We start from the raw sequence: 23,184 nt of genomic DNA on the forward strand, positions 1-23,184 counted from the left end.
TAGTGCTACATGAAATACAGAAAAATCATTTCTTTCTATCATCAAATTGCTGATGGAACACATAAAATTTACTAACAGGGAAGGCTGAGTGCAAAGAATGGACAGCTTGTCTTCTTAAGTAATGTGAAAACTAGGAAAGATGCTGGGAAATGTGATTGAAAGAACATTCGCCGACCTGACAGAGACTATCTCGATCACAGGTGCCTATTCCGTCACATTTAAAAATAGTCTTTCAGAAGAATATTCAAGTCACATAGATCTTAAACTACTTTAATTTCGTCAATGTGGTTTTTGATAAACTGTTAGATCTTTCTGGTAAATGTTTTTAAAATCTCATTCTCAAATATACGAATATGAAAAATCAATGCTATGCGACCTAAGTCTAAAACTCCACAGTTCAATAAGCAATTATGAGAAACCCTTATTAGAAAATATGCTAAGTGCTATTAATATAAATAATTATATGCTCACTCTCCTTTTGGAAAGGAATTAATAATAGCTTCTTGCAAATATTTCCACTGTAAGCTTTGAAAAATATACTCATTTTATAAAGAACATTTTAAAGAATAATTTATGCTAGATCTGTTGCTAGAAGTGAGAGTTTAAAAGCAGACAGAGGATTCTTCGGCTAACTTTATGAAAACTGAACTGTTTATACTCAGAAAGTGTACACTTAACTCTATGTTGCATTTTACAAATTATGTTCTTGAAATATTAAAGAATGAATAATGCATCCTAGGTTACTTGGCTATCTGTATATTTTCTAGGCAGAGGCCTGCCAATGGAGAAGAATAAGCCACAATACTGGTGAATGTGGTGCCTAGGCACACTGAGTAACAGAGTCCATGTTGACTGATAAGTCCGTAACTTAGATGATTGAAAACACCCTAGAAAATCAAGATCACACTAACTTGCTGCTGGGAAAGATTACTGGCAGTAGGAACTGAAATCTTTTCAAAACTGGATACCTGTGAATACATTATGTGAATAAACTATGCATGTAAAATATCTAGGAAATGACAGATAAATAATCCCAGCACAGACTGCACATCTCACAGAACCGCAATAACTCTGACATTTTATTTTTGAGAACATCATCATGATTTGTGGAAGAAACTCTCTAGAGAGTTCAATAAAATCTGAGAGGTGGGGAATAACAAGATTGGAATTCAGAAAAATATAAAATAAATAGGAACCAACTGCCTCAACAAGAGATGACTCAAAGGAAGACATTTTATAAATTTATATGTGAACATATCTACATCGTACTTTTCAGTGCTAGATATCAAGCCCAGAGATCTGTATGTTAGGCAATATTCCACCACTGAGTTACATCCCCAGCCCTATCATGCCTTTTAGGATTCAGTCTATCTCTAAGGGAAAGTTAGAAATATAGTCTGAACGCTCTTTTAGCAAGTAGAGCCACCAGGGCAAGGGACAGTTTGCAAGTAACATGATTGTTATTTCAACTTCATGCGTAAATTTCAAGAAAAGTTTTCAGATTTAAAAACTTTAGCACATAGCTCTGTCTGCCCTGACCTACATGGACATTCTTAGAATATTTGGTATCCTTAGATATTTGAGACTAGAACTTTATTTTATAAAGACTACCAAGTCACTGCCCGATGGACTGCAGAAATCCATATAGACACTTACTATATTGATAGTTCATCTTGGAAAGTAAAACTTCTATGGAAGGACCAGAGTTTACTTATTGTTTTAACTTAGTATCTATGTGGACAACACATGATCTTCCAAATCTATTCTAAGTATAAAAAAGATAAAATCTATATTATATAAATTTTCAAAGACTGTCAAACAGAAGACAAGATTGTCCCTGTACGTTACAGTTACCCTGAAGGCTATATGCCACGTGTGCCAATTGATTCTGGTAACTGTTCCATACAGCTATGCATGCCATGCACTGTTGTGGCACTTGGACTAGTAAGGAAGGCAGTAGGATGCATGGAAGGCTCTGGACTTATAAGAGAGTCAATCTAAGCAGAACTGAGACTGGACTTTTTATTAAATGTATCACATTTAATTGGTCCATCCTGATCTTGATTCTTCAAATACAAAACTTGATGAGCAGAAATTATTATGTCACATAGGACTACGCTGAGATTGAGCTAAAGCACAGAGAGAATCGAAGACTATGTTTGGCACATTTCAGGGGTTCCAGTACTGTCTAAGCTATGAATACAAGTCCTATCATTACTACTCAAAGTAAGAAATAGCTCGGTGTCCAAATACTGTCAGCGGGGAAGAAATTGGCATTTCAAAGTTCATTGGAAAACTTGGCAGGGTGCAATTTTATTTAACTTCTAATTTTATTTTTATCTCAGTAAAAATTAAGAGAACACATGGGGAGATGTGGAGAATAGCCTATTTTATGTGATTTAGATAGAAAGTGAGGAGAAAGAAAGCAATGGCTCTCTATTATTCTGGCTATCTTTTATGCAGAGCATCTACAGCATGTCTAGGCGTTTTGCAGTCTCCATATTCCTTACAGCCACCATAGAGTGTCAGCATCATTCTCATGTCTATAGCTGTATATGAGGCCCAGAGATTAAAATAAAAAACATAACAACCAAATACTAGGCCAAATTCTAACTAACTTCACTCCCAAGCCCATGCTCTCTGCACCATCTGACACTCAAGACACAGAACTGCCCCTTCCCCTGAATACTAGACACAGGGAGGAAAGACACAAACAAAAGCCAGATGCTGTAGATGTGAAGGTAGCTGAGCCCATATACACCTAATACTGCTGATGATAACCACTTCCTGAGGGTGGATTCCAGATGTAATAAAGACCTGGACTGTAGAAGGTAATGGTTGCTTTTCTTCAGGTAGTGCTGCTAATCATGAAAATTAAGAGAGAAAGAACTCCCAGAAAACAGAGCAGAGAATTCAGGCCCATAATTGAGACGCCTCTGCAGAACTAGATCATTACAGGAAAAAAATTCTATTCATTGAACAAACATTTACACAAACCCTATATAAGTCAATCTAATCCTCAAATAAATTTGCACTCTGCCCGTCCTTTGCACATAATAGAAATGTATGCTGAGCTGAGATGAATTTCCTGAGTGCATATGAAAGGACACGGGACTGAAGAGAAAGGCGGCCTTGAGGCATGTTTCAAAGCAGAGGAAAATCATTTGGAATTTAAATACTGTCTTTAGTATAGTCCAACGGGATGACTGTCATCAATTCCTGCAGCAACAGCTAAGCCACGGACACTGTATCATTCCCCATCTATGAAAGGTCAAAGGACATATTTCCAAAAATTGGTCCTCCAAAAGTAGAATATTGAATTTCATATACCAATGAGCAGACATTAAAAGCAGCATGGTAGATTAGTGTCATACTAAACTGTAAGCACATGTTGGCTCCATCCAAAGGTGACCATCCTCCAACGCCGTGTAAGAGATGGTTACAGCAGTACCACGTTCACTCTTGGGATGTTATACAAAAAGATGCTGTTTCTTCAAAGATACCATAAAATGACTTTAGAGAACACAACACTCTTCATGTTCCTTCCTCCACATTCACCAAATATAACAACAATACATATTAAAATTAAAAAAATACATTTTAACTTTGTTTCATATCCATATTCTAAAAGAATATCTCAAAACACATCTCTGAGAGCTGTGTCCTATTGTGTTATGCCAGAAGTTTCCACTGAACAATCCCATCTATATTTACATGATTGGAATCACTACGAAAAGCTCTAAGACATAATCATGCCCAGAGACATTTTAATTTGTTGCCCAAATGATAATTTTATTTTTAAATATATAAGACATCTACCTTTAAAACCTTTTTATTCTTTTTTTCTTTTATTTTTTGTGTATGAGTGTTTTGCCTGCAAGTATGTGTTTCTGGTCCCTATGGAGGCCAGAGAAAGATGCCAGTTCCGTTAAAACTAGTGTTTAGGAGAGTTGTGAACCTCTCTATCAGTTCTGGGAACCAAACTGGGTCCTCTGTAAGAGCACCAAGTGTTCTTAACCACTGAGCAGTCTCCCCATTCCTTAAACATTTGTTTTTCACATAAACATTATATAATAATGGTTTCTCCCTTATACAGATTTTAAAACTCAAAATACAAAGCCAAGAACTTTAGGTAGCACTGAAAAAAAAAATGTTCCTATGTAAAATTGAGAATGGTGTGTTTTCAAAACTGCATTAGCAGGGAACACACTGGACAAAGAAAGTACCGTTCTCTTGTTCACTGGTGGCTCCTCCTCGCCACTTCTAACTAAAGTACCTTAGATTATTCCATTTCTTTTCCTGGACAAACCCCACGAAAGCTCATCTTAGAGTCACATTTTCTACCTTCAAGCATTCTAATTCACTCTCTCCCTCACTCACAAGAGGAGCATTCCATGGTCTCTAACTGTCCTCCCTGACTTCAGTATCTCCTGTTTCAATTTGCTCTCCATACTTGGCCAAGAAATTTTGCTTCTTTAAAATGAATGTACAGAGCCTCCTCCAGCTACACAATCAGGGACTGTTTTTGTTAACTAATAACTTTCCCTTCGCTACCAAACAAAGTGCATGGGCAATCGAGTCTCAGAGAATCCACCTGGCACCTATCTCAGCTTCACAAGCTCCAACTCTCAGACTATGCTCAGGAAGCTGCCACCGTCTGCACTCTCTGTGCTCTGCCTTGGCCCACGGGAAGCCATGCGGCTGGAATTGCCACTCTCACCAACAATGCTCCATTTTGGAATTCAAAATACAAGTTCTAAAAGAGATTTTGACAACTACGCACATGGAGACAACTGTGGCTTCCCGGAGATCCCCCCCCCCCTCCTCTGGGATGTCTCAACACTTCATCTCTTCCTATGGCTTGGCTTCAAAAGCAGTTTACACAGCTTATCTTCCCACCCTGACCACTTCCAGCTAGTCTGAAAACTCCATAGGAAAAAACATGCCAATTTATCTTTATACTGTCTGACCAGAAACCTCAACGTGCTCTGAAGGTGTTTATTACTCTATTGTTGTTGCAATCACAGAAAGTAAGGCACAGAAACCCTGAATGGATTTCACCAACATTCCTTTTTTAAAAAAACTACCATGAGTTTGGCCAGCTTTGTACGCACCAAGCAGTCTAGGGTGGACATGAGATGCTTGCAACCCTTCCTTTTGGGCTCTCTCCTCCTTATTAATGATGTGATTCCAATATAAGGACTGGTGAAACAGTCTCGTTGTTAATGTGACTCCAATAAAACAATCAATGAAGTAGTTCTGGTTCCCCACCAAGAATAATAGCTAGCTGAAAATATCTCTGTCGTCAGGGTGTCTGCGAGTTTTGCATACTTTTTGGAACATGCATACACAAATACACAGGCAATGCATGTAATTTTCAGTTGGAATATTAGCTGTAAAAACATAAAAATAAGTAGCTCATATATACTTCATCTCCACAAGGACGGAACCGGCTGAGAATAAAGCTAGCTAGAGTAAAGTGGAGCCAATAATGGAGAAGAGGGAAGAAAGCAAAATCCCTGCAACACCTTGTCAAGTATTAAAGATAAACCATGGCATGTTTCAGTTTAATAAAGCAAAAATTCCCTGCTGACCTTCTTACCTGACTGACCAAAATCCTGTGACAGAATTACTAAATTCATCCAAGCTATGACCTCCTCCTCATTGGTCACATAGTGAGCTTAGATTTTTTAAATTATTATATTTACTTACTTATTCATTTTGTGTATGCATATGTGTGGGAATGTGTGTCATTAAGCATGTGGAACTTACAGGTTAACTGGTAAGAGTGGGTTTTCTCTTTCTACCACATGAGTCATGGGAACTGAACTCAGGTAGTCAGGTTTGGTTGCAAGTGCCTTTACCCACTGAGCCATCTCCATAGCCCAACATAGGGGAGTGTTTTACGGCTCCCCTAACACATTTATAGCTAAGGTTTTAAGTTAATCTGTAATCATTACACTACTGGCTTTTCAACGTGTATCCCAATTGGACACCTGTCTGCATGGTTCTCTCATGTCAATGCTCACTGTTAGTGAAAAGCTCTAATGGCTTTACCTGTCCAGCATGGTCTTCCCCACCCACTACATGCAAGCATTGCAGCTCACCCTGACTGACAGTGTTAGCTTCTAGCTAATCTGACACCACAGTGTCGCTGCTGGCATTCTGGCTCTCTTAACCATTCTGTGCTCCCCCCCACACCGCCTTGAGTTTCAGGAAGCATTCAGGCATTGTTGATAAGCTACTATTTCATACTTTCCAGAGAAGAATATAACTGGAAGCCTGGCAATCCCAAGAATTGGGTGAGCTTATCCAGACATGGGGATTGTGAAATATTCTTCTGAGAATGTAAGCCAATATAACCCAATCAAGAAAACCATTTGAATAGCTAGTGAAAAGAAACGCCATGTTCTGTAAAGCAACAATTCTATGTTTTGGTATAAAATCATATTTTTACTGAGAGATACTATCTGTGGAAAAATTATAAATGATCGGCATATTTACTAAGATATAGCTATGAATACAGATAAATATTTGTGTAGGTAATCACAGCAAAATATGGGATCTAAAGTACAATAATATTAAGTTGATCTTTGATATTGGTTGCTTCTGAAGAGAAAGAGGAGTTCAAAGAGATCTCAACTTTTTTCTATTGGAATTTCTTTGAAATAAATCAGAGATAAATATGACAGCATGTCTCCAGGTTAATTACAAGTCAGATTTTTCTTTAGTATATAAGAATTCTACTTATTTTCATTTTTTTCAAACTTGAAAAAAGACTTACTGTTATTACTAGTTATTCACAGTTCTGTGACTAGTTCTCTCAGATTTTCTCTCTGGATTTTATTTTTAATGATTATTTTATACAAGTAAATAAGTATTACCAAGGGAATTGTAAAGAAACTTTATTATAAATGGCTTAAAAAGTCCTCCAAACTTCTCCCCTCACCAACAACGGCCTCATCTGTGTATTGAAATCCATACATTCATCACTAAGAACCAGACAAATTTTTTAGGTATTTCATAACATTGACTTTTCTTTTTTCTGTGACTGAGACATTTTCCAGTTAGAAATTTTTCTTTATTTTTGGCTTTTAATAAGTGATAAAATCTTAGATGGTTTGTGTAACAATTTAACTGTTTACTATAGAACACTTAAACAGTGAAGTAATAACATTCAATTTACATTCCATCCTAGCTGCTCACACAGCGAAGTCAAAAAGTCTTGTATATATTAATTATTCTCAGTATTGTTATCTTTCAGAAACAAATTTCAAAAGTTGAGATTTTAGTTTGAAGGGTCCCTTAAAAATGTTGAAAGGTACCTGCTAACAAAAGTACCTAGTTAATGATGGATAGTATGAATCTTTAATCAAGGCTGGGAGTAAAGGGGTTGCTCCAAATCGAGGGAAAACACTAAAGGAGAAACACACACACACACACACACAAATACTCTGTCTGTATGTTATTTATGTGTATGTTTTCAAGGCTAACCCGTCAGTGTCTTCTTCCCTAGGGACGACTATTTCTCCTACTCTTAGCCTCTGTTGTTGCTTGTAGGGTTGAGGTCCCAGGCTTTCCCTCCATTTACAAGAGCATGTCTGTTGCTGTCCTTTCTCAGTTCCTGTTTAGACTGTTGTGTTGCTGAGATTTTATGGGTCGTATAGCTTCTACATTTCCAAGAGACACAACCTCACAGTTGACTCCCTGTTCCTCTGGCTCTTATAATGTTTCAGCCCTCTTCTACAATATTCCCTAAGCCTCAGTTCAGTCGTTATTTTGTAGATGTAACTTGGGGCCTGAGCTGTGCAACTCTGCATTTTGAGAGTTTCTCTGGAACACATACTTTGGTGGTAACTATGAGCTCTCTAGTTGGACGTAAGACTCATTCAACATGAAGAAAATCATAACAGAACAGAAAACTTAGACAACTATCAAGGGCTAGCAAAGACATGGTATAATCATTTGCTTTTTTTTTTTTTTCAAGACAGAGTTTGTCTGTGTAGCCCTGGCTGTTCTGGACTTGCTTTAGAGATCAGGGTGGTCTTGAACGCAGAGATTCACTTGCCTCTACTTCCCAAGTGCTGGGATTACAGGCTTGTACCACGTCATCCAGTTAACATGGTATGCTCTTTTAAAATCATAGCAAACAGACTATTCTTCCTGCAGTTTGCCTGCAAGAATTTTCAACATCTGTTAGCATAAGAAGAGATTTCTACTCAGGTAAACCTAAAAGAACATAGACCAATGGGGATCCCATACTACTGGCAGGCAGTAGAGAAGGTAAGAACTTCACCAGCACAGCCATGGTAGAGATGAGTTAGGGCATGGATGCGAAGGATGAAGCCATGGTAGAGATGAGTTAGGGCATGGATGCGAAGGATGAAGGACAGCTCAAGACACAGAGAGATTAAGTATAGTGCTTACCTAGCAAGGGAGAGGCTCTGGGTTTTATCACCTACAAAAAGTAAGTGAATAGGAGGGCAACTGATTTTTTGGAATTGATCTTGTATCCTGCCACGCTACTAAAGGTTTTATCAGCTGTAGGAGTTCTTTGCTGGAGTTTTTGGGGTCGCTTATATACACTATCATATCATCTGCAAATAATGAAAGTTTAACTTCTTCCTTTCCAACTTGAATCCCTTTGATCCCCTTATGTTGTCTTATTGCTATTGCTAGAACTTCAAACATTATATTGAAGCGGTATGGAGATAGTGGACAGCCTTGTCGTGTTCCTGATTTTAGTGGGATGGCTTTGAGTTTCTCTCCATTTAATTTGATGTTAGCTGTCGGCTTGCTATAAATAGCTTTTATTATAGTTAGGTATGACCCCTGTAACCCTAATCTCTCTAAGACCTTTATCATAAAGGGATGTTGAATTTTGTCAAATGCTTTTTCAGCATCTAATGAAAAAATAAAGTAAGTGAAAAGGGCATTACTAGGGATGTCAGATCAATGTTGGGGGTGGGATTTATGATTGCTTCAGGGAGATAAACTGCAGCTTAATTAATTAAGTTGGACAACACAGAAGAGGAAGGGTTGGATGCAATAGGAAATTCACTTCTGAACTTTGAAGCTACACAAAACGCATATTATCACATCGTAGTTGATGCTGGGATAGGAGAACACTGAGGACCATCAACATCCAGAAGACATTTAGGGTGGAGACACGTAAGCCATGTTAGACAGAGGAAAAACAGAGAAAATTATTTTCTTGAGTTAATTCTATTCCCAACTTTAAAATACATCTTAAAAATATTCCTGGCATCAAAGAAATAAGAAAATATTATAAAGATTCCATTATATTATTAGATACACCCTAATCTAAGCACATGATCACTTTAGAAGCCGGAATAACTCTCAATTTGCCAGTACAAATAACCTATGAATAGGAAGTAACCTAGAAGATCTTGCCAGAAAGATCTTAATATAATTTTCCCTTTGAAAAAAAAAATATGAGAACATAAGTAAATATTTGCCAGTGGATGAAAGAGAAAAAGCACTCTGGATCACAACTCCTCCAATATTTCCAACTTTGCATTTTATAAACTTTCTTCTAGCCTACTTCTAGCTCCTCTTTTAAAGTTAAAATTCACCTAAGTACCATGCAAGAATATTTCATGTTTACAACACACTCTTTCTGATGCTGTTATAAAATCACCATAAATAAAATATTAAAATGTTGATTGTTTAAATACCTTAGCTCCTTGCTCTATACAGGGGTCTTAACCCTTTTGTACATTAGAATTTTAGGGGAATTTTATAAATGCCAATTTTTGGGGCTCTCTACCTACTAATCAGTAATTAACTCATAGGACATGGGTTAATGAAGACCTCTGTAAAAAATACCAAGGGGATTTGGAAAGAGTTGCTTTGGTTCACACCTTCAAGAGTATCAAATGACTGTGTAGAAATATCACGTGGAGATAAATCAAATGCATGGGTTGATGAATTAATTAGACAAACACGGAAACAGAGAAGTCACCAAGGACGGTTTATCTTATTTGTATTACTATTAGTAAGACCAAATGCTGACTCTCATGCCTCTTTACTCCTTTGTTTTAGCCACTAGCACACCTCTGTGCATGTGCCTCGATCATGACGCTCCAAGGCCTTTATGGTTTTCCTTAGTATTTGAATAATGTCTTCTACAGCATTTAACATACTCACTAAAATATTTTCCTTGTGAGTTAATTGTCATCTGCTGTTATTCCTCATGGGCAAATGCATGAGAAGCCCTGGGAAGTTTATCCTCCCCTTTGTTCTTCTCAGCTGCTAAAGATCATCCATTCTTTATCTAGGAGGGATCTTATAATTCTTATCATTCTTACCCAATGGTATGAGTCTGGTATCTGAATTTTCTGCCACATCTATATCACTCTACACGTCAAACACACTAGCACAATAGTTCAATAAAGACTTATAATTTGCCATAGCTCCCTATAGTTCAGAAAGGAAGAAAGGTGCTCCCCTGGCCATTGCTTCACTTCTGTTCCCTCTCTCATTCTGTCTCTGGCTGTATCATCTAAAATTCCTTCATCAGCAGAATGTCAGGAAAACTCAGCTCAGAATTTTGCTAGCTATGAGAAAATTTTTACCTTTAAATGTTTGATAAAGGAAACATCTAAAAATAATTAGGACAGTTGTTACTGTTTAAGATTGGTGTTCATAACAATGATTTAATTTAACTTTTTTATTTTTAACCACTTATATTTTCAAGATACTTTTACTGATATCTTTGATTGGACATATAAACATATTTAATAAACACTCTAATAAAATGCTTCTTGAAATTCAAATATTATAGTATTATGCTGGTATAAAATACATCTGTAAAAATGGTTAGAAATGTATAGTTAAAAAACAAACCATTTTATGGAAGACCTAATCTCGATAATGCTTCTTCTGGAAATTAGATTTTGAAAAGGAAGCATTAATACAAAGATTTGTGCATTCATGTGTTCTTTCTCGTCCCCAAACTTAGTATGTGACACATAGAAACAGCAATTAAGTATCAGCAGCAGGTCTACATAGATGCAGTTCACATTATTCTTGTTTTAGCTTTATCATCATGGAAAGTGATGCAGAAAAGACAGAAGTCTGCAGGGTTTTCAGAAGTGCTTAGGCGTGGTATAAACAAACAGCAATACACAGTCTTAATTCTGGGGGAGGTACCTAGTACAACAAAGGAGGAGATGGATAAAAATCAGTGCAAATGTTAAAAGAACATATACAGCAAATTGTGTGTGTGTATTGTGAATGTATAAATAAAGTTCTTTATTATAACAAAATATTCCTTAAGAAAACATGTATTTTGACAGTCCCATGAAGAGAAATGTAGTTCTGGATAAAACAGACTTTTGAACACTGAATTTGACAGCAATGCCAACGTTCCAACCAGGTCCACAACGAATTCGCCCAGAGAACAATTAACTCCAGCCAGGATGAAGGGATCAAGACAAAGAGCAGGAGAATGGCAAGTTAAGAAGAAAAGCCATTATAAACCTATGCTTCCACGTCACTGACCAAATGGCTCCTGACTGACTCAATGGCTGTGAATGCTCTGGAACACTATCTTCGTTTATATAAAAGCAGAGACCTAGCCATCGTGTAATTTTCTTAACAATGGGAAGATCACAGCTTCTGGGTATTTGACAGAAATTAGGTGAGGAAAGCTTCAGTCCACTCATTAAACGTTTATTCATATTCTGGAGGCTCCGTACAGTCACTTACTTAAGTTTTCAGGAAATAGCTCCTTGAGATACCTGCCACCCACTTCCATGGAATCAATATTTCAGCTAAGGCAGGATATCTTTAGGTACTGCCTTCCTCTCTAAACACTGCTTCATGAACTGCGAAGACAGTGTGGATGCTGAGCACAGCTCCAGTTAAAGTGTTTTGGGGTGAAGGCTGTGTACCTTTAGGCGCCAGTTGCACAAGCAACATCAGCGTACTGGGAGAGGCTGACCATCACAGTTTAAAGAGCCTACACATGCCTCCCTTTTGACAAAGATGGTTTATAAGCATATATCAAGCTCTGGTTCAGTTGGGGGGGAATTCATCTGATGCTGATAGTTACCCAACCACATCAAAGAAAAACTACAAGGAGAGCTCCAAACTCCAAGAGAATGAAAAGAACCATTCTGACATCTGCGAGCAGAACAGCTAAATTCTCTACACGTTGTTCCACACAGCTCCACATGGGGAAAAAAGTGCAGATATCTTTTTAAGAAACAAAAGCACACACTATTATAAACTGTAAATACTTGGTGCTTGGCTTCTAGCACTGCATTTGCTTGAATAATGACTACCTGATCGACTTCACACATTGATTTTTAAAGCAGTTCCCTTGGATACAACATAAGCTATCATTACTTCATTTTCAATACACACACAGTGAACAAATGTCAGAGCAAAGACATAAAATCCAAATTCTAAAAGGGTAAACATTTGCTGACCCTGAAATCCTTCCTTTTGTCACTGGGCTTGTCAAAGGGGGGTTTTAAGCAAACCCTGCAAGTTTTCAGAATAAACATTAAGCTAGTACATTCCTGTGTCTCCCATTTCCTCCTTGGTTTGTTCTTGCCTCCTAATAGGCATGTTTTTCTTCTTTTTCCACCCCCCCTCTTCTCTCTGGGGACCCCCACTTCAAATCCAACATTTTCTTGTAGCCTATTGTAATGGAAAAACAAGCCAAGGCTCACATACCATCTCTTTCCCATTGGATTGTGGGAAGTTAGGCAACATACCCTACTTCACTCAGCATCAGTTTCCTCATCTATAAAATGAAGAAACAGCACCCTCTTTCTCAATGCTTCTGTGAGGATTTAATGAACTAAAAACTAGAAAGCGCTTGGCCCCGTGCCTGACACTGATCACTTACTGCACAAATGTGAGCTTCCTGCCCTTTTGCCAGGATGACATTCAACCAGCGGCTCTAATGATATTTACAGACACACACATCTGTGTTTCCTTTTAGGTCTCTACCTGAACTTCCTGTATGTTCAGCACTCAACACACTTCATTCCCTAATGAAAATAACTGAAATAACATCACATGATTAATTAGAAACCAAGAAGCACCAAATTCCTAAGGAACAAATCCAAAATGGAAGAAACTCTAGCAAATTCTTTGTAAAATCTTGCAGTGCTGAAGCAGCACAAGAAAAATTAGAGGCAGTATGCATGCTCCTGTATTCCTTAGAAGTAGAACCCAGTGCCGTTTGTAGTACAACAGTCAGAATAATGAGGTGCTTTTCAGGGAAGACAAAACAACTCATTTACCCTTAGCCTCAAAGGTCAATTATTCAAGTAGTCTGGCTACTTTCGTCCAAGAGTCCTAAATAAATGGGAATAAAAGACTACAGCTTCCACCAAGACCATGGAGATGTAGTCAGTATTCACAGGGAAGAAGCCTTAGAGATATTCCAGGGGGTAAAATAAATATTGCTATCCAATATTATCAGAGGAATTTTATGATTATAGATAAACTTGTTTATATTATGTGGCCACAGTTGACAAAGACCATAATTCAAGCAGAAAAATTAAAAAGCACTCTATAGCCTTTCATATTTTCACTTCCCAACACATCCCACTTTCTGAGTTTCCATTCTAGTCTGCATTGTCACGCGAGAGCAGCCGAAATGACAGATGTGAGTGACTTCAATTGGGGAATCTCTCTCATCACCTTTGACCCAGTCATTCAGCTCACACTGCCTGGCCTTCAGGCATCCTGTAACTCTCTCATGTCCACTAAATATGAATAGAGAAACGAGCGACTTCTACGGGGTTCCATACAGGAAGACCCCCAATGTCCATTTCACCCACAACACTAGCTGGTACCTACCCGGAAGGAATGAACGGAACCACTCCACTGCAATCCCAGCCACTCCTGCTAGTTCAAGCATTCGGTTCAGCATCACCTCATGACCACCACGAAAGCAGCTGAGGCTCTAATACAATCATCATGGAAAGGTGTCCCAAATCCTTCATTCGAGGAAGAGCCTTCATACACACCAACGCTGTCTCCAAGCCATGCCGGGGTCTGAAACCAGACTGGAAAATATTATATATGTGTATATATAGTAAAACTCCCACAAACCACTCTTCTACTATGTCATATTTATTTACAGCCACTGAATCCATCTCTATATATATCGCCTTTTCAGGGTGGAGATAAGAACACTCAGAGAAAGGTCCTTTCCAGTAGAAGGGACGCAGTAAAGCCAGGAAGACCTGGTGCTGCCCGGTAAGGCGGGTGAGGCGATCCCAAATGGAACATACTTTGTCCTGAAGGGAAGAGAGAAAACACAATGTAGGTTTTCAAGCCTGATCTTCTAAACTTGTTAAACAGGATCAAACTATGCTTATATATTTCTAAGGAGTCTTAGTTGTCTCAGGAAATAGCAGTGGCACATTAACTCTTGAAACTCCATTTGATTTTACTAAGCATCTCTTGACTTGCCCTAATCTCACTGTGTGGACAACTCTTCCATAATTGTCACCACCACAGCTTCCACTGCACTCCTAGACTGCCCACTATGAAGAGTTCTAGACTTATCATGGGCACAGGGCTCATAATCTTAGACTGCACAACAACTTCAGAAGTATAAATGATCCAGAGCCACCCCACGAGCCTTAAAAAGGAAAAAGAATTAAAACTAAAACAAAATCTTTTTTTTTCCTCCTAACTGAATAGGTTTCTCAAAAACAATATAAAAGACGCTGCAAGGAATTCTCAAGAATTAGCCAGAGAGGTCAATATTGTATTTTCTTGGGCCCTTTGTCAAAAGACTGAGATTGGCTCCTTTTCAGCATGTCCCATAGTCTAAAATCACTAAATGGTGACAACTAAATATAACTTTCAGTCCCACTACAAATTTCACATAATTTCTCTGTTCCAAGGTTATATTCAGAATAAAATTAAGTGACTTGGATCACCATAGCTTCATTGTCTATGTACTTACCCTAAATTATTGTTTTTTTATATGAAGTGAACTGTGATGCACAAACTCTGTTATATTCAATTTCCTTTAAAGCTAATGGAATCCTGCCTCCCCATCTCTTCACTTCCTCCACTGGCCAGGCTCATCTCATTCCTGTCAGTAACATTCAGTTTACATTAAAATGAAAGAGCTTTAAAATGACCATCTGCTATATTGCCTCTGCTGCCCACCTCATAGATACTTTCTCTCACAACACAATTATTCTGTAGATGTCAAATTTCCAGAGATCTTTTAGACAGTTCTGGACCTGAGATTTTTACCAAATATAGTACTCGTTACATTTGTAAGCGTGCTTTTCCCAAACTTCATCTCTCATAGAAAGTGACATGTCTTTCACTAGGACTCATGAGAAGAAATACTGACTCCTCTAGATGGAAAAAAATCCAGGAAATAATATATTGAAGTTCATAAAAATATAAAAGCAAAAGTATAATTGGCATATTTAAATTTACAGTCAAGTTGGAACTTTGCATTACACCACTCACACTGTAAGTTGTTATATCTGACATATGACTGATCCCTGACCGCACAATCCAAGGTTCTGACCACAGAAACACTCAAGGAATAAATCTTTTAAAACAACTCTGTAGGCAGATACAAGCTATAGGTGTCTAAGAGAATAGATATTTGATCAAATAAATGTCTGCTGTGATGTGTACCATGACGTAGGAACTGCGTGGAGAACACAACTATGAAAAAGCTGTGTCAACAGCTTTCTAAGAATTTAGCTGGGTTTAGAAAGACATGTAAATGAAACAACAACAACACTTTAAAGCTTCCCATGGGCCAGAAAGAAAGGAAATTAGTTTCTGCCAAGGTATTATGGAAAAGTTTCCCCAGGGAAGGTGATAACCTGGATCTTAAATGACAAACGGGAATTATGGTGACAGTGGTCATAACGACCAACCAAAGCATTAGGATCCATGCACATTAGCAGAACTTGAAAAATCACTACTCCTAAGTAAAATATATTCTATGTTAAATGCTCTTAAATAGGCAGTAAATCTATTTCGGTATAAAGGAAAACACAACACATTATGAGCATTCAGTATACTAAAATGTGAGACTTAATGACAGGACACAAATAACTGCATACATTTACCAAGTAATTGTACCCTACACATATATAGACTTCCTAAGATGGTGTTCTTGTTCTCTCTTGAAATCCTTTCCCCAAAATTTCATTTTCTGTGTGTAAATCTTAATATTCAAATTCTGAGCTAAACTTGGATGGCTCCAAGAATCTGGTTAAATGAAGAAGGATGTACTTGCCACTGGGCTACATATCAGGAAAACCCCTTCTCCGAGAATCCAAAACACTTGGCTTCTCTGTTCCATGAAGAAACAATTGTTTTAAATCTTGTTATTGAATAATTATATAATTAAGAATACAAACTAATTATAATCCCCCTTTTAAATTCTGATAAAGTTTTATAGAAAATAAGAAGAAACTATCATATATTTCCTTTTGAAATTTCAAGCATTTGAAACCAGTGTGCCAAAATGCTACTGTATATTATTTCAAAATACAAGTTGGACGCCATTCCATCATGATTAACTGTTTCCAAGTTACAAACAAAGCAGCCAACAGTAAAATTTTCTATACCAAATATCTTAAACTTGGCAGCACATTTTCCAAGGGTTTCCAAATCACTTTATCTTTGTAACAACCTTATGATGCAAATAAAGTTGGATTTTCCCTATCTTACTGGAAAGACAAGAGAAAAAGACTGAGTGAGTTATCTAGGCTAAGACATTATGTTTAAAGCAGAGGAAGAGCTAGAATTTGCATTTCCATTCAGTCAATCAGAAAATTTCATCAGCTTATTATATGAAGGGAACCACAGGAGAAAGAAAAATCAATGAGACATAAATTCCACCATCAATGGAATGGCAGTCCTATTACAACATGGTAAATTTAAGAGCTTATTAGACACTACAGCAAAGGAACACACACATCAAATTACCATGCATTAGCAAGGATAAAATGATGAATGGAGGCTAGAGGAGGAAAACATCCTGTTTGGATTGGGGCTTGAAGGAGAGATTGAAAGGTTTGGGTTCTCACAAGCTGAGTAGCGTCTGATAGACCTGAAATACGTGAAAAGTACATGCAATATGCATAGCGTTTTTTAAATGTAAAACTGATGATGCATGTCTAATACAAATCAAGCACAAGAAATAAACTGAATGAAAACTAAGATGTGGTGGAGGCTGGCACTATTTCCACATTAGAGCCCCTCTTTAAGATTCCTTCTCTCTCCATTTCTCTCTCGGAACATACCTATCTCCCTCAGGAGAGTGACAAAATATATCCCCCAGCTTCCTTTTCAGGTCACTACAAAGGTGTGTCTGGCTAATGGGGCACAGGTGCAATTGAAACATACTTCCAGAACAGCCTTTAGAGGGATCTCATGCACTTTTCTTCTCAGCTATACGTTCTCTTGTCTGTTAGGATTAAAACAGATGAAGAGAGATGCCGCAGGAACATGATGCGAGCACCTGGCTATAGGAGCATGCTGAAACAACAGAGCTATTTCCCTCACTGTCCCTTGGATTCCCTCTACAGATGCTATCCTGAGAAGTGAATGGGAGTGTGACTAACCCATTTGTTCTAGTAGCCCACAATAGCATAGCAAACCTACATATTAGCTTAACGTTGTAAGTTGTGGCTTAAAGAACAATCAGAAACCTTTTTGTTTCATCTTAGTTTTTAAAATCCACAAAAAATTTTCTGGAAGTAATAATTACAAATGGTTTCATAAACTCAGCAATAAACCTTTATAATGTGCTTTAAATTTTATTTTTAAATTTTAATTTATATTAACCACATATAATATAAATTATAGCATCAATTTTATTCCACAACTGAGGAACTATCCAGTATATGATGAATTAGTTATAAGTGAGATTTGATAGCCTCAAATGAAACTGAAATTAGCTTTATTTAATCAGATAAATGATATATAATATATGTATATAAAGTCAGTGTGGTGTGAGATATATATGTATGCACACACATACACACATGCACATATTTACTAACACATATATACACACATACATATACACACACACGCACACACATATATATCCTATACCATGCTGATAACTAAAAATTCACTCATAGAAAGACTCAAATGATTGTTACTACCAGGAAAACCTGAGAAATGATTTTGCCTCAATTTTCCTAGGTAACACATTTCCATTTACCTGTTGAGCTCTTCATGTCATATAAAAAAACAAATATTTTTTACTATTTTAATATTATTATATCTAAATAAATAATTGGTCTTCATTTTATTTATATAGCAACAAGAAAGATATAAGTACAAATAAAATAATACCATAATATGAAAAATATGAGTACATAAAAATCACATACAGGTTCAGTGGGAAAATCTGAGAAAAAGAAGAAAATGTGGATGCAGTAGGATGTTTCTGATTCAGTCTGTCTGCAGGTCAAAGTATTGGCCCATGTCTCATGCATATATTTCTCATATGTCCTTGAAAAAGGAACTGGGCTAAGGATGGTCAGAAAAAATGCTCTTTCAATATGATAGGTTCACGAAGCCTGGCTGGGTTCAACTGACTCTCTGAATCAGTCCATGAAGGAATCAGTATCGTCCGTCTATTCTGGCCTTCCCTTGGGCAACATCTCGAAGATAAAGAAGAGTCCACAAAACTAGAGCCAGAATTTTAGTTACATGTATACATTTACAATGTGACATCTCATTGACGTTAACTTCTACCAACCAGTTCACATGCAAATACTACTGGAGTCCAACCCAATGAACACTGAACAAAACTGGTTGAGAGAAAAGCCAGATATTTGCCAGCTTTGCTGGTGGAGACAGAACAAGTCCTTTTTATAAGCGCAAGTTTACTTGTCTTTAGACACAGGAGCCTATGGCTACACAATCTGCCAAGACTAGAAATAAGTCACTATAATGCCAAGTTCAAATCCACTTATAGCTTACTTATCCTGAAGCAGAAAGGGCTTTGAATGATCTGACTAAAGGGGAGTTTGCCCCCATACTAAGTTTCCAAGCCATTTTCAAGTTGGAAAAGTAGGAGGGCTTCTGTAGAACTCAGTCCTGACCCTGTCACTTTAGCAAGGACAGAACTCTGTCTGTTATTTAGAGTTAGCCTCCCCTATGTTCTTCAAGCAAAGAAACGGTCTCTACAAAAAGGCTCGAAACTGCTTGGGTAGGTGGACAGAAGGGAAAGGAAAGGGTGGCTTTTAAATTTTGGGCACTTATCTGTTTCTAGTTGTCCAGAAATGTCTCAGATTTCTTCGAAAATTCTTCATCCCTTTCATACAGAAAAGCACAACTAACCTAGCATACAAAGAAATTTATAAAATCCTGAAAATGGAGTTACAGCTTTTTTTGTAATATGGAAAAAAGGATGTTTAAAGACAACAAATACATATTGATTTCCATCAAGTTAACATCTCTAATACTAAAGCTAGGCTTTTAATTGGGAATGGTAAGCTGGAAGTGGTGGCACACACCTGTTAGGAGGGAGATGCAGAAGGAACTGGGGTGCAAGGCGACCTTGGTATTGTCTAATGAACAACTTTGATGCCAGCCCATGACATCCTGTCTCAATACAAACAAACAACAAAAAGAAAAGCAGAAAACCAAAATAACGTTAGCAGTAATAACTGCATTTAGTAACTCCTAACAGAACTTCTGTGTTCCTGACTTATCACTTTCCTTCTTAGAATTCCAAAGGAATTTGAAGATTCCAAAGAAAGCTTCAATGCCAGCTCCAGTACAGAACAAAGTCAGATCTGAGCCATTCGCTTAACTACTCATTAATGACAAGGTGTTCCAGTCACTCTTAGTGAACGCTGCTATTCTGTTTCTAGATCAGCAATTTCCCTTCACTGAACAACATGAACTAGAAAACTAAACAAAATCCATTACACAAATGACTATGTTTCATGTAGGAATGCTGAAGAACAACTCAAGCATGAAACCTAGATAACCACAGCCTGAAGATTCTGGATGTATCAGAAAGGAGAAAGCCTTGTTTCTGTACCTCCTTGGAGAAAAGTAAACGGGTCACAGGAGGGTCATTGACAAGTGGTCCTAATAGAGACTATAAATAAAGAGAACATTACATGATGATTCTCTGAACATGGAGATGTCCTTAAGAAGGCAGTAGTGCCACTTCTAAGATTATACTCAGGTATTCACTGGGGCCCCTTTTAGTTTTCCTATCCACATTTCAAAAAAAAAAAAAAAAAAAAAAGATCCCAGCCCTCATACTTCCATTTACATGTGGTTCAAATAAACACCATCCATTTTCATTCATTTTCCCCACAACTATCCAGACTACAGGCATCTAAAATCAGTTTTTCCATTATATATACATTTTGTTAGCAGCCATGCTTTGACCATAATTAGTTCATTCCCTAGAAACAATTCTAAGATAACAGTAAAAAAGTGGTAATTTTACAGAGTCCTAGATCTCTTTCCCCAAAGCACATTTTACGCTTTTGTAGCACACTACTTTCTCAGACAAACAGAAGTTGTATCTGAAGTGTGTATTCTGATGTTAGTAGCTCAGGTCCCCACTGCAAGTCACTGTGACCTCTGCATGCATCAAGCATGGTATTTAACATATGCTCAAGGTTTGAGAATCCATGAAATCTATGTAACCTATGATATATCCTTCCCCCACCCATCTAGTTCAGTTACAACGCAGCCATAACTTGTAAAACTATCTGAACATGCTTATCTCAAGACAGTCTTGAATATCAGTAATAAACATCAGTATTATATATAATCTAATACATAGAAGACACCAATCTTGCATCAAAGCAGCTACCAAGGATGTGTGTGTGTTTGTGTGTGTGTGTGTGCGTGCATATGCATGTAATGTGTGATAGGATCAAATTCTTGGTAACTTTTGAATGCATGCATGTGTTTATTTACATGTGTGGACACATGTAGTGATGGGTGTACTTGCAAACGTATGTATGGGTGTTGGCCAGAGGTTGAATACAGGTGTCCTCCTCAATTATTCTTCACTTTGTTGCCTGAGGCAGAGTCTTGATGAACCTGGAGCTCACTTATATGGCTAGTCTACCTAGCCAGCTTGCCTACAGGAGCCCATCTCCAGCCCCCAAGCTCTGGGATTCCAGGTGAGCTGCAGTCCCTGACAGGCTTGCCGATGTCTTCACTCTTGCATGGTCAGCACTAAACTCAAGAGGTCAAAGTTGTGTTTTTGTTTTTTGGGTTTTTTTTTTTCAGGCTCTAAGTGACTAAAAAGGATTAGAGCTATGTGGCTGTGCTATCTAACCCTGGAACCTAAAAATCCATGTTTATCCCTTGCTACTGAATGTACATTATCAAGTTGTTTCATCTGCTTCCATGTCTTGGTTGCCAAAATGGGAAGTCGCAGTATATCTATGCCAATCAAAGCTTACTTTACAAGCTATTAGTAACTGATGTAAATTGCCCTTAGCATTCGGCATAGCAGGGAAAAAACAACAAATGCTAATGTTCATTTTATGATCAAAACTCTCCCATTAATTTTCTTGACATAACTACATGAAATAGAGTTATTTCAGCCTTATGCCAAAATATAAAGAAAAAAAGTGGGTACAAGCATGGGAGTCTCTTTCCTTAATAAACTAATGAATGCAGCACTTAGACAAATACTAACTAGCATATTCATACACTTACGAAGACTTTGAAAAATCAAAAATGTTCCCAAACACAAAAACTTAGAAGAGACAATATGCACTGTGTTTCGGACATGTTTACAAGAGGTTTTCTTTACAAAGAAAACTCACACCACTAACTCCCAAAGAACACAGCATACCTTTGCTCACCTGTTCATCACAACAACCTTTAAGTCTCAAGAACACGGCAATATCCTAGGAAATGTGGGAGAACCAATCTTTGTCTTTAAATGCCCTCCAAATTCTCCAGACATTTAAAATAACCACTGATTAGGCTCTCAATTGAGTCCCCTTGTGTGATGATCTTTGTCTTGGAGAACTCATTTCCCTGATCCCTCTGATATTCCTCTTTTCTCATTTCTTTAATATTCTTTGAACCGAAATGCTAAGCGCTATTTCCATTCACATTGCAGACTGAAATCAGTTGAGGGTTTGGTTATTGGCAACTTGAAGAGCTCTAAAAGCAAATACGAAACTTTGTTCCCCATCACATGTAGAGCAGGCATGTGTGGATAAATATCTATATTATACACACTCCTAAATTTGAGACAGAACTGTAGACAACAATTATCAATTTGATTTTGCTTTAGTATGTAGGAGAAAGTATACGATAATCATTTCTAACTAAAGGGCTGAGACTGATTAGGAATCATTTACTATAGCTTTTAGAAATCGTTGCTCCACAAAAATCTCTTCCCTTTTATTGCCTGTAAAAACAAATCAATGCTAAAAAGAAGTCCCTATGTCAGCATACCAAGTGTTTTGCATTTGAATTATACCATCAAGTTCAAAACACTGAAGCAGAACTGCAGCTCCTGTTGGCACGTGACAGTTAAGAATGCAGAGCAATGGAATGAGATGAAGACAAAAGCACACTGACAGAGAATTAGTAAGATCACCTGGTAAGCGCCGTTCCCCGGACAGACTTCTACCTGCACAGAGTACTTGGAAAGGCTCTTGCACAGAGTAATTTCACAGCCATTTCTGGCTCTATTTCTGCACTGAAATATTTATAGGATATTCAGTGTTTCTGGGGTAAATTATACCTAGATCTTGGTAAAGCTGAAATCACTTAAATTACCTTTTTTGTTCAATTACTTGGAAGCATGGAGAAAGAAAGCTTGACAGAATAAAAAGATGTATTAAGCAATGGCCATTTCGTAGCTGTAATTGCACAGCTTAGTGGATATTGATGCCCTCAGGGTGGTAGGCAGTCGCCACAGCTATTTTTACCAAAGGCTTCAAATAAAATCCAAATCCATTCATATTATTTAAATATACATATTATGTTTGAACATGAACCTTCTTATGCTGTGTTAGGAATAACACAGGAAAACACACATTCTCAGTGCACTTTGATAGAGACACAGCAATGAGTGAGCATATTGTTATAGATACCTTCTAACAAAAGCTAGACAGTCTGGTCCTAGAAAACCAACAGTCTTGCTGTTATCTCAGAGACTTTGGAAATATTCCAAAT

Source organism: Alexandromys fortis, unplaced genomic scaffold (assembly GCF_014885135.2).
Source record: "Alexandromys fortis isolate MF-2015 unplaced genomic scaffold, M_Fortis_MF-2015_v1.1 scaffold_25, whole genome shotgun sequence".
NCBI lineage: Eukaryota > Metazoa > Chordata > Mammalia > Rodentia > Cricetidae > Alexandromys > Alexandromys fortis.